The following is a 13011-nucleotide window of genomic DNA, read 5'->3' as shown; positions in this document are numbered from 1 at the left end:
TGCATAATGGCGTGTACCACTGTCGGCCCTGTAGAAAACATCTCTGTAATTTTTGCATCTTTTTTTTTGGCTTGCATTCCCCTTTCGTTCATTCTTGACGAAACACCCTCCTTCATCAGGATGTCTGGACCCGACTTGAGAAACAGAAAGAGGTGTGATTGGGTTGTCCTAGTACCATTATTTCCCCTGCTTTACGGGGCGACTGGGTTTTTTGAATATTACAAATTAAAAGTATATCTGCTCAACAGAGTGAAAGCCAAAAATGCAGAAAAAAATGCGACCTCTGATCGAGCTTATGATCAGAGATAACCAAGTAGCATTTAAACTCCTCATTAAAATCCAGCTAATGACATAGCAGCCTAAGACAGGTTGATCTTTTTACACTAATGTGTAAATAATAAACGTATGAAACAATACAGTGTAATCCGATGAATAAAATATATAGGATATGTGAAGGGCATATATGTGTCCTGAGATAATAACTTCCAGCACTGGCAAATACAAACGTAGCAGCAACAAAATGTTGGTTTAAATTGCAGAAAACAGCAAAAGATCAACCATCGGTGAAGCACAGATGGGGCGCGCAGGCGATGGTTAAATAAGTGCCTTCTGTTTCTCCAGCGTCTGCTCGGCTTTACTGAGACTCGCCCGTGCAGATTCATCCATTAGTTCTGGAGGCGACGGATTTCTGGTGCCGTCAAGTCGTGGCAGCCTGCATGCTCAAATTCCTGTTTGTTTTCTCCAGGTGTCTCAGTGATACCAACACCAACACCCCCACCCTCACCCCCACTCCCTGGCACACAGTGACTCATGGTGCTATAAGCTTCAGGGCCAAATGCTGAAAAATAATGGCTCCCTCTGCAATTATCAACAATTATCTTCAGCTTGTGTGCGTACTGGTGGAGACAGCTGCCACTGGGATCAGTCAGGTCTCTGCTGCTCAGTCTGCCATGGAGTACTTCCATAGATCCGGGAAGGAAGATGGATGGAAAGTCGAAATCCAAAAGGCTTTAATTCACTGAGTACTGTGGGACAACTCCATGAGGATTAATTGGCGCTGACACACAACAAGACACTTACATGGTCCAGGACAAAACACAACAGAACCTCACCAATTCACTGGAGCAGATCAAATGTACTGTAGGACTGCAGACTAAGCGTAACAACACTACAAGTACACTCAAGGAATCGTTTCATGTCAAACATAATGCTTTATTACAACTTGGGTCTTTTTTTCTTACTTTGGCCTTTAAGTAATAATAATTATATTCCTAACCAATACAGACACTTCCTGAAAGAATGTTTCAGATTAAAAAACTTAATTAAGTCATTTAATTTGGAACATCTTTTAGGAAGTGTTTCATTGATGGTAACTGGTGGTAACGACAGTGGCTTCATGAATGAGAAGAAAATCTGTTAACAACTAATGCTGGATACTTCAAAACACGTCAAAACATATGTACGACTTACATTTGTATATTTAAGTATTCACTACAACCGCTTGACATTTAGCCGCTTCCTTGGTCACCATTTTAACAATGCTAGTGGTCCCTCCTCTTCCAGATTTGCGTCCAGCATTTCACACTCAATCTTTTGCACTGTCTGAGTACTCAGAGTACACTGACTTTTGACAGAACTGGTGGTGTGAATGCACTCATGTGCTCACAACAGCAGGTTGAAGACTGGAAGTAAAGCAGTTGATACTCTGCAGCCATGCTAGCTGCTCTGTGATACTGACTGGTACTTCTTTAATTTGGGAATCAGTCATACATACGGGACAAACATATGGGAGGGAGCCCAGAGGAAATATAAAGCAGGAGACTCTCTGCATATCTGGAGAATTCACGTCTCCAGGTCTCAGCACGCCTGTGAAATGAACCTCAGAATAGAGCGTAATTGCAAGAGGTTCAATTGCTGTGGTAAATAGAGGAGAGGTAACCCTGTGTTGTTTTGTGTGAAATATATATAAATGATGTGTGGATGATTGTTTACACCTGTTCAGACTCAATGCGGGGATGATGAATACTGTCACTCCATCCAGTAAATCAGTATTTTGACTGAAAAATGAAAATGAACTGAAACCGACAAACTAAAATTCAGGTCTGTTCCTCACATGTGAAGTATTTGTGTCTGTGCCACGATAGTCTTTCTATCTCCTGTTTTCTCCTCTCTCTACCTTTCCCTCTCTCCCATCCTATATTTAAACTCAGTTCTCTCAGCATCAGCTCCTCGGACACAGACGGCTTCATCTTGACGGAGTGCAGCTGACGTTAATATCTCCTGCACTGCTGTGATAGCACAGCTTTCAGACAAGACAAATTCCTGTTCATTAGTTCAGCTTTCATTTACATCACAGGCGTTTTTGCTGATGCCTTTATCCAGCGTGACTCTCTGACTAACATGTAGAAGAAGCTTAGATTCTTAGCTCTGCTGCGTTACTGCAATCCGTGGTGCAGAGCGCAGCGTCAATAATGCTAAACTGCAAGGATTATTTGATGTGATAACATGACAGACATAACAAATAAGAGACTGAGACACTCAAGTGAATTCTGATTGTGATCACAGTCCTGAGTTGAGCTTTGTTTTGAGTATATTGACTTCAAATTTGACTTCCTTGACTTCTCCTCGAGCACCACCTGAAGAAGATCAGACCCTTTTAATAACCCCCCGACTGTTTTCCTCATGTGTAGATTATGTACAAAATCTATGCACAGACATGAATGTCGTTATTGCACATCCAATTTGTGGTGCAAATGATGTGAATTCCACGGTTCATAACCACTACAGTGCGAATAATCGCAAACGATCGCTTTCTGCGTGAACACTGTATGATGCATCTGGTGTGTGCTATGGACATCAAATGACTAATGCATGCTGCTCTAACATTATATAAACCTACATTTATAATTGCATTTAAAGACATCATTAATGGAACTTGAGAATTGAGAATCTCCATGAGTCACTGTTCATGGTGACTTTTCCTCCTTTCTTTGTTTTCTCATCGTTTTCTTTCCTCCGTATCTAAATTGGACATCGCCATTGACAACGTCCCATTAATCCTGTTACAACTCCAGTTTATTGTCATGTTTACACGTAGGCAGACAGCCCATGTGAGACATACATGAGCTTTGTCCGTGCACACGTATGAGAGAGACAAGGGAAAATAGAGGCAGAAAGGGAGCTGGCGTGGGAGAGCGGGTGGGTCTGTCCTTTGTTCTGCCTGAATGCCTCTTCCAGCGCAGCGAGCGTTCATCACGCTGCCCTCCTACTCGTCCTCTGTCTCTACTTGGACACGCTGTTTGCATTAAGATGGAGGGATTACATCTCTGCCTCCCTGTACATGACTGACATACCTCCACTTCAACACGTCCTTCAGAGGTTTGTGTTCCAGTTCTGCTTTGATATGAAACTGCTGAAAAATATCATCAGTCAGGTGGTATGATCTCACTTGTTTTCAGTGCAGTTCGAGCTCACATGGGGAGTTCACCTGAAAGACATTAAATTGCCTGGGAACAGGTGAGGCCCAGTGCAGGCTTTCAAAGCTCTGTCATGGAACAAACATGACATGCAGCTAATGCTGCATGTTTTCCTGTTCTTGTAGCCTACATCACCCAAAGCATGATGGGAACCCTGGTGGAAGAAATCTATCAATACCCCCTGTTTGACCCCCTCCTTTCTACCGTGAAGTAGAAACTACAGTGAAAAATACAGAAGGCTCTATGTAGAGCCAGTGTTTAGTTTGTCCATTCTGGGCTCCTGTAGAAACATGGTGGTTTAAACATGCCACGCGATTCCACACGTCTGTCGACATAAAAGTCTATAAGATTCTAAGATAACAAAACCATAATGATTATTATTTATGAATGAAAACAGAGTTATGGATATTATTTTTTGCCATACTCTATAAATAGAGCCCCCTCTGTCACACTGGAACTTTAAGAAAAATTACGTTTTTTACTTTTACTTTATGAGTCATTTTTGACAGTATGAACGCTCAGAATGCTCAATTAATGTAGCCAGAGCTGGACCAGTGACAACCATCCTAGGACATGTTTACTACTGCTGATATGCCAAATTATTATTATGACATTTCTGAGCAGCCAAACCTGAAGTGAACAACAAATATATGACATGCCTAGTGAAAACTTATAGTGTCTATCCTAAGAGTCTGCAAAAAAAGCTTTTTATATTTTTATTTTTATGGTTTCATCCATCATTTCTATGATCCCATATAATAACACTACACTCACCAAAGTAAAAGCAAAGATCTGTGAACATGGTGAGATCACTCCATCCAGGTCCAGCAGTCAGGCTGGTTGTAAAACAACAACAGGATATGGAATCCATTTTATTTGGAGATGAAACAGAAAGTAAGCACATCTCACATCACTGTCTGCATTCACACCTACGTGCTTCAACGTGGAAGCAGAAAGTGAGTCTGATAACTGTGATAGATGAACAGTTTAAGACAGTTTGAGTCAAAATGTTAGCTTTTTCTGATTTTAACATATCTGATGCCAAAGGCCAACAGAGACAAACTACTATGTTCAAGGTTCTAACAATGACTTTTCATGCTCTTAAAACTTAAATTTCCCTTTAAGCCAACAGGTGAAAGATGTTTTTGGTGTGCAGACATTCTTGCAGCAGAGCTCACAATCCTGCAGCTTCACCTCATGGCCGGCATCAAAAACTGACCCCATGTGACAGAAGAGGTAGCCCACAGAGGAGTGAATACATCTGTTTCCAGAGACACGGTACCACAGACTAAGGCTCAATGTTTACACGTGAAGACAAAGCACTTCCAAGGCCTTCTACAGGCTGTGCTTCAGGTGACAGAGTGGGTCGTCTAGTAATGGGAGGGTCGCCGGTTTGATTAGCAGCTCCAACAATCTATTCAAAGTGTCCTTGGGCGAGATACCGAACCCCAAATTGCTGCCGATGGCTGTGCTGTCGGTGTGTGCGAGTGTGTGTATGAGTGAGCTCAGTATCATCATAAGCGCTTTGGAAAGGAAGTGATATTGCCCCTGATGAGCAGGTGGCAGCCTCTGCCATCTGTGTGTGAATGTGTGTGTGGCTGGGTGAATGTGACAAGTGTTAAAAGTGTCTAGGAGAACAGAAAGGCGCTATCTAAATACAAGTCCATTTACCTTTAACGTCTTTATGAACCTTGCTGTGCATGCTGTACACTTTGTCCACTTTCTCTTTCTGAGTTTTTAATTATTAAAACTGAACATTTCTCTATTCATTCCATGAGTTCAACATGGAGAGCCCTTCCTCGTTTCATAAAATCATACATAATGCACACAATGACATAGTTACTGTAGAACAAAAAACTTTAAGCAGTGCTCTGAATGACAAATTCAAACCCTGGCCGGGTAAACAAACACTTCGGTCCGACTCTGGAGACAATGAAGAGGGACACTAAGGTTTGTTGATCCTGATAAAACTGTTGTTGGGGTTTAGGTTTGAGAATAAGATGAGAGGATCCCAAGGATACCTGCAGTCATGATGTATCTGTTTTGGACAGTAACGACAACACTGATTAAGCAATTCTGATTTATGTATCACTCCCATCGGAAAATGAGAACGAAATATGATATGGGAGTATCGCCCAGGGTGAAAACAGCTGCAGCCACAACATTGGCTGATTCACTCGGATGATTAGAGTAGGGACGGAGGTTATACGTGTCTGTGTATGTGTGAGAGAGAGAGTGTGTTTAGCCCTGCAAAGCTTTTTTTGAAACCAGGCCAATAAACCTAAAGATGTATGATGGTCAAGCCGGTGTTGTCATCAAGTAATACAAAAACACAAATGCCATTAATATGTAGACTGAAGTTAACTGAAAGAGAAAGACGTACTCTGATGGCTGGGATTTGCATCTGCGACAAGTTCAAACTTTAATTTAGGATATGACTGACTCATATTGATCTGAAGTTCAGTTCAGTTCAGTCTTTCTAGCTAATGTCTTCTAGTCACAAGTGTTGTAGAAAGGTAATGTGCTGAAGCCACTTTGACAGCTGGATGTCAGCTGTCGTGCAGTAAACGGCTTAAAAACCTGCGTTCAAATGTCAACATCAGTCAGTTTGGATACTAAATGTTGCCGTCTTTACTTTCGAGCACCTCCAATAACAAGACACTGTCGCTCTTAACAGCTTAAACTACAGCTCCCAGCAACATTTGTTCACACTGTGTCTCTGACCCTGCTAACTCAGCTGTCAATCACACACGCTGCCCCTGACATAGAGAGTAAAGGAGTGTTTCTGATCTATATAGATGTCCATTTTCTTCTTTTGAATTACAGAAATGTTCATATATGTATATATTTTTATAGATATTTTTTTGGCCACAGGTCGGATTCAAACCCTGGGCTGCCGTGGCAAGGACTGAGCTTTTGTACATGGGGCAGATGCTCTACAAACTGAGCTAAACGACACCCATGTTCATATATGTTGTAACGTCACGTGGTGACATTAAATGTACACACACACATCAGGAAGCAACACTCATCACACTGAATCACATGAAAAATTTGAATTACAGTCCAAGGCACTGTGTAACATCCTTCTGTGTTTTTGCAAATGTTGTCCTAACCATGCAAAAATGTTACATCTTACTGCCTTAGCAGTCAGCAGACTGTAACATGCTCCGACTTATTAACTTTTCAAAGCTAACAGGCATAAAGAGAGCAGTGTTAGCGATTTAACCATACCCTGACAATACCCACATGGCCTGTGTGTACTCAGAAGTATAGAGAGGGCTGGTATGAGGCCAGGCAGACACACACAGTGTTTCCATATGGTGGTCCCTTAAGAGGGAGAACATATCTGCTGCTATGCCAGACTGCCTCTGTGATCTGGTCCACTGAGCACTGAGCTGTTGTACACGGCTGCTGTACTCACTGTTCACCTCACATCAGCACATGATACAATATTTTGTGTATTCACTTTCATGTGAGGTCTTTAGTTATTAAAGCAAGCTGGAGCTTTTCAAGTTTTTTTTTTTTTTTTTTAATGTCTGTTACCGGCAGAGTGTAAATTTAAAAGAGGATTATGTTGTAAGCTATAGTAATAGTTATAAGCTATTATTTCTGCCAGGTTAGAGTTAGAAACATCCATGTTTTGAATCCAACACTTTTTTTTTGGCCTTTTCAAGCTTTATTTTCGATAGAGACAGCTGAAGAGTGACAGGAATGTGTGGAGAGAGAGACAGGGAATGACATGTGGAAAGAGCCACAGGTCAGATTCAAACCCTGGGCTGCTGCAGCAAGGACTGAGCCTTTGTACATGGGGCGGCTACTCTACCAACTGAGCTAAACAGCTAAACACTGCCCCAAGTTCCTCCATATTTAATTCAGTTTTATTCATATAGATCCACATAATTATTTAAATGATCTCATGACACTTTCAGTACAGCAGGTCTAGACCAATCCCTTTAGAATGTTACTTACTTAGACACAACATGAGTAACCAATAGGCAGAAACTATTGTACGTACTGAGGAGGACATTTGAATTTTTAATGTCAATGAATGACACCTGATGGAGAAACTACAAACTAAAAACTAGTATAACTACTGCTATATAACAGCAGTGTCACAGTGATGAGTAATGGTTCTGTTGTTGGACTGATGGAATAAACATTTTACCGAAGTCATTATGTGAGACATGAGGTCTGTCCTTCACAGTGAATACACTTCTTTCTTCATGCTTACTTTAGCAACCAGCCTTTCTTTACTCACACTGGAGACCAGCTGTTTAAAGCTCACACACTGTTTGAGTGACAGTTTACAGTTTGTCACATTCACATTAGTGGGCAGTTGATCAGGTTAAAGCCAACTTGCTGAGTTCTTGCTCATGCCTTTAAATGGACGGCACAGTGTAAGACATTTAAAAGACAAAACGCACAGATGACATGTAATGCGGTTAACAGCAGCACAGGAGGAGCTCACAACACAGCTGACATTTTCACTGAGCTGTTTTTAGTGTGAGCAGCCTTTGTGTTCTGTCTCTCACAGCTATGTCTCTCCTGACTGCAAGAACTTAGAAAAACAATATAAAAACTAAAGTGTAAAATAGGACCAGAAGGCAAACACAGCTAGTGCCCCCTAGAGGCTAAAATGTTGATATTTTGTCCTCTCATTCAAAATGGAAACGCTTCATCTTCTGGTTTCATTTCTCATTCATGGGCGCAGAACATTTCATGTTCATAGTTTTGCCCAGGAAATTACACTCACGGCTATAATTAAAGTTGTAGTTATCATTATTATTACTGCCACTGTGCATCTTTGTCTCCCTCCCTATCTAAAAACTGCTTGTGGCAGATGTTGGTCCACCATGAGCTGGTTCTGCTTCTTTAAGGAAGGTTTGCCTCACCACTGTGCTTGTTTATAGTAGTATAGTATACTACTATAGTATAGTAGTATTATAAAGAGTAGTAAAGAGAGCATCCTTACCATAACATTACTTGATTTTTTTGTAATCATGATGTTATCATCCCTTTGCAACAACCATATTTTTATCATATGTGTGGTTGCTATATGCAGGACATAGAAGACATATTCTATTGTTCAAAATCAAACCGAGTAGAGTTGTCTCATCAAAATCTCTCTGAATATTTGACCTTTTGGCTGCGTTAGACTAAAGAAATCATACACTTGCATTTAGGGGTGGGCGATATATCGAATATACTCGATATATCGCGGCTTGTTCTACGTGAGATGTATGAAATGACTATATCGCGACCATCGAGTACTTGTCCCGTAAATGTTTTAAGCCGTCAGCATTTAATTCTCGGAGTTTTGCCTGTGTCACTCCTGGTGCTGCTCACAGCACGCAGCACACCTCCCTGCCCACCCAGAAAAATCCCCTGCGCGCATGCGTACTTTTTGTAACAGGTGAGGAGAGAAGTGAAGAGCCCGAGCGAGTTAATTGAAGATGGAGACGGACGACTTGGTTCCGAAGAAAAGCAACTGCGGTCACGCCAGCCGTCTCTCGTTTTCGCGTGGTCACGTCAGCTGCTCCAATATTTTCAAGTGCGCCCTTATTGCGACTTTATGGCAAATACTTTGAGAAAACTGGGAAAGTCAGCGCTAGCTTACTGCAGCGTGTGGACACTTCCGGTTTTCAAAATAAGACGTGGGTGTTAAATTTATTAAAGGTTTATTTATAAAATATGAAGAATGGTTAAAATGTGATTTAAAACAGTGTCTCATAAGCCAAGTATGATCCTGCACTGCTTCAGTGCTCATATGTACATTATGAAATATATTAAAAATTCATAAAAAATATGACAATGCTATCAAGGTAATAATGACATTATTATTTATTAGAAATAAACAATACAAAACAACAACAACAAAAATATCGAGATATATATCGTGTATCGCGATATAGCTTAAAAATATCGAGATATTGGTTACAGGGCATATCGTGCAGCCCTACTTGCATTGTATGATGCTGGTGTGGAAGACGACACAGCCTTGAAGCTGGGCCAGTCAGCCTTGACAGAACACCTCAATCTGATGCTAACACTGATACTAACACCTTCTTCTCTTTCTTCGTGACACAGCACTCCACCTGAAGACTCTGCTGTCTCTCCTGATGAACAGTGTTTTAAGACGTATGAATGCCCTCAAAGTTTAGGGACTGTACGATTATTACTGGAAGTTAACAAAGGGAGAGCTGCTGTAATTTGCTCTTGGCTTCTTCATTCTGCACCATAACGCTGACCTACAGTAAAGTTTATGTTTATTACAGCAGCAGAACATTAGAGTTTGCCATCAAGGCTGTGACCTTATCACTCCCCACAGAGAAATATTGGTGATGAACACATGTCTTAAAGCCCCAGCAGGTGGATGCTGTGGTGAGAGACGGGAACTTCGGCAGCTTAAATGGACCACCAAATTGGAAGGGTGTGTGAATAAGAGACCCTGACATAGAGTGTGTTATGATGATGTGGCATTACCAAATGGCGTTCCGCCATGGCTGCGAAATGAAGCCAACATGGAAGCACAGAAAACTGCAGTCCCTCAAACGGCCACTTGAGGCTGGCTACAGAACGAGTCTCCATAAGCCCCCATGTTAATGATGATATCTCAGCTCAAACACATCAGCCTTAGCCATCATCTGGTCTAATATTTATTTATGGGCTGTTTGTTGTAATCCAGGGTGTGTTGAAAACATTGCAGCTGCAGAGCTGAACCATGTTTAAGGTTCACAAGCCCAGCGGCTCTGAAACTCTTTACTTAGCAGCTCGCCTCATAGACATGTTTGTCATTAATGCTTGTTTTTAGGTCTTGCAGACAGGGAAATGCATATGTCAAAGGAAAAATAGAAATAAGGCTGGGGAGGTTTTTTCCCGGTAATATGTCCCTTAGTGGTTGTAAAAAGCCGGTTACTCTGCAGTGATACTTGTTAATAAGTAGATGTCGCGGAGAAGAAAAAAAGGCAGGGGCTGTGGGTCTTTGAAACCACCTGATGTGTAAAGTATTTGTCTGCTTCCAGTGCTTCTTACAGAAGGTTCTTAAAGAAGCAGGTTCAATGCCAACATTAAAAGCAGAAAGGTAGTTAGTATGCAGTAGAAATCTGAGAATAAAAACAACAAACTTATTTCTTTGGCTGTGCAAAAGAAATGTAACAGAAATACTCGGAAACAGTAAAAAAATACTAGCTAAGGATGGAGGTGGAGGGGAATCTTTCAGATGAGAGCAAATTAGAGTGAGTAGAAGAGGAGGAGGATGAGGAGGAGGATGTAGGAGACTACAGGGTGATTCAGTGGGGAGAGCAGGAGCTAAGACTATTAGACATGGTTCACGGTCTTATCGTAGGATGGTGAGCTGATATTTTTGAAGGGGAGGTGAGAAAGCTCTCTATCAGCCCATTAGAGAGACATTAAGTTATTTTAATTAACTCATAGTGTGCAATTTTGACCAATTCATTGGATTTAATTAGAGTTACACTAATAGCTGCCGAGAATGAGAAAAAGCAAACACTGTGTGCTGTTCACTTAGAAAATATTCCATGTTTCATCTGGAAACAGGGACTGTCTTCTCAGGGTGGACACATTAACATGAACGCCTGACAGGAGCAAAAATGAAGTGTTGTTCTGTTTCAGCCCATTCATCAAATCCATTCATGTCATACCTGAAGCGTTTTGACTTGACGGCAGCGATCATTTCAACACAACTGCTGACTTTCCTGTATTATACAAGGGGTGGACAAATGAATAGAAACACCTGCGACAAAACACAAGCATCGTATTGCAGGAAGGTGCTTCTGTCATCATTCATGAAGTGCAAATACAGACTTCAGGTCTGGGACCATCATTCTTCACATTTCTGTTGACTTTCTGCAGTACACAGGGGCTGGACAAATGAACTGGAATCCCTGACAAAGGGTTGACAAAACATGCCAAAAATGCAAAACAGCTTATCTGAAGCCAGTGTTTAGTTTGTACATTCTGGGCTCCTGTAGAAATATACCAAAATAAAACCATAAGATTCTTATTTTCATGTGATTAAACACAATATTATGTGCTATTTCTGCCATTCTGTCAACAGAGCCCCTGAAATCTGACACACTGGATCTATAAAGTAACTGCCGGTCATATTTAGGCTTTTGAACCATGCTTTTTAAATCCATCTTGGATGTTTTGCATGTTGTTTTATGTGAACTTCACTTAAAACCATGCAGCATAGTTTAGTTTTTCACTTCTTGAGGGCAATGAAATTTCCGACATTCAGGTTTCCATGTATTTTCTCAGTCATATTCTTTCAGGCTGGTCCTCTTATCCCTAAAGAGCCCGAGCAGCGATTGCAGCTCAGTGGATCAATGTGAGAAATGCCCGTGAAATTCAGAGCGTTCCCAGGATGAAATCCTTCTGATTACATTTCATGGATAATGTGGAGATTTTAACACGCCGCACTGACTGTACACAATCTCTTCCACCTTCCAAGTATTGGCTTGCATCCCCTCATGTACAACTCTTCTGGCTTGTGGCTTCAAAAGTCTTTTTAAATCACCTTTCAGTAAATCTACAGCTCCCACTCAGTACTGATGCAAATGAAATAATGAAATCAATGAGGAGTCTTCTCTCTTACAGCCTATTTATCTTACAGTCCAACTTCTTAATATTCCGCTGCTTTCCATTTTTTTAAAGTTTCAGTTTACTGGGCAAATATTTGAATTTTATACTAGACTATAATACACTGTAGCGGTTTATTAATCGATCTTTTCTAATTAAAATCTTCATTTAACAAAGACACAAATCTGGAGCTGTAGCACAAAAGCGATTTGTGAGCATGTTTACATGCAGATCACAAACACTGGCATCACATTTCACTAATCATCATCTCACAGATTATATACACAGATATAATACAGAGCATCACATTTCCATGTGGGATGTTTGTTTTGATTAATGAAATTTGGCAAAATGAATGTTAGAAAGAATTAAAGAGGAAATACTAATATGTAACTGGTCTCTGTGTCTTATCTTTCCTGATGTGTCATCTAGTTGCTTTACGTACACAGCAAACAGAGCCTATTTTCTTACATTATGAGTGAGCCTTCGTTATCTGGGCCACGTTTTACCAACATTAGAATTGCGATGTGTTTCCCTCGCTCATGTTTCGCTAATAAAAACCAATTTTGCCCTACTTCAAACCCATGCACGGGCATACAAGATCCCCGCAGGACGCACAAATGTGTCTGCAACAATCATTCATTAAACATGTCCAGTCTGTGTGTAAACAGAGCTCGCAAACTGATTTTGGTGAAACTAAGAAGTTAGTTCAGTGAAGATCTCACTTTGCCTGATGTCTCCTGTTAAAACAGAGTTTTATAAAAATTAGGTTTATGTCAGTGACATGTCCCAAGAGGAAATGTATGTAAATTGTGGGATGTCTATTTTTCATTTCGATTGATGCCACACCTGCTAAATAGTTTAAAAGAATGAAGATCATTATGTTAACGTTATCTACAATTATCAGAGGACTTTGTGATGTGAATAAATA

General features: G+C 40.8%; 1 protein-coding gene and 1 long non-coding RNA gene across 3 annotated transcripts in view; one reads left to right on the top strand and one right to left on the bottom strand.

Annotated features, from left to right (window-relative positions):
• lrfn2b (leucine rich repeat and fibronectin type III domain containing 2b) overlaps nt 1-13011 on the bottom strand; it is a 64491-nt gene that overhangs the window by 37928 nt on the left and 13552 nt on the right. The gene's annotated exons all lie outside the window — the stretch shown is intronic.
• LOC109138122 (uncharacterized) overlaps nt 1-13011 on the top strand; it is a 36686-nt gene that overhangs the window by 19861 nt on the left and 3814 nt on the right. The window lies entirely within an intron of this gene.

The sequence above is a fragment of the Larimichthys crocea genome, chromosome XXI (assembly GCF_000972845.2).
Source record: "Larimichthys crocea isolate SSNF chromosome XXI, L_crocea_2.0, whole genome shotgun sequence".
In the NCBI taxonomy this organism is placed as follows: Eukaryota; Metazoa; Chordata; class Actinopteri; family Sciaenidae; genus Larimichthys; species Larimichthys crocea.
This window is presented reverse-complemented; position numbering and strand designations above follow the sequence as displayed.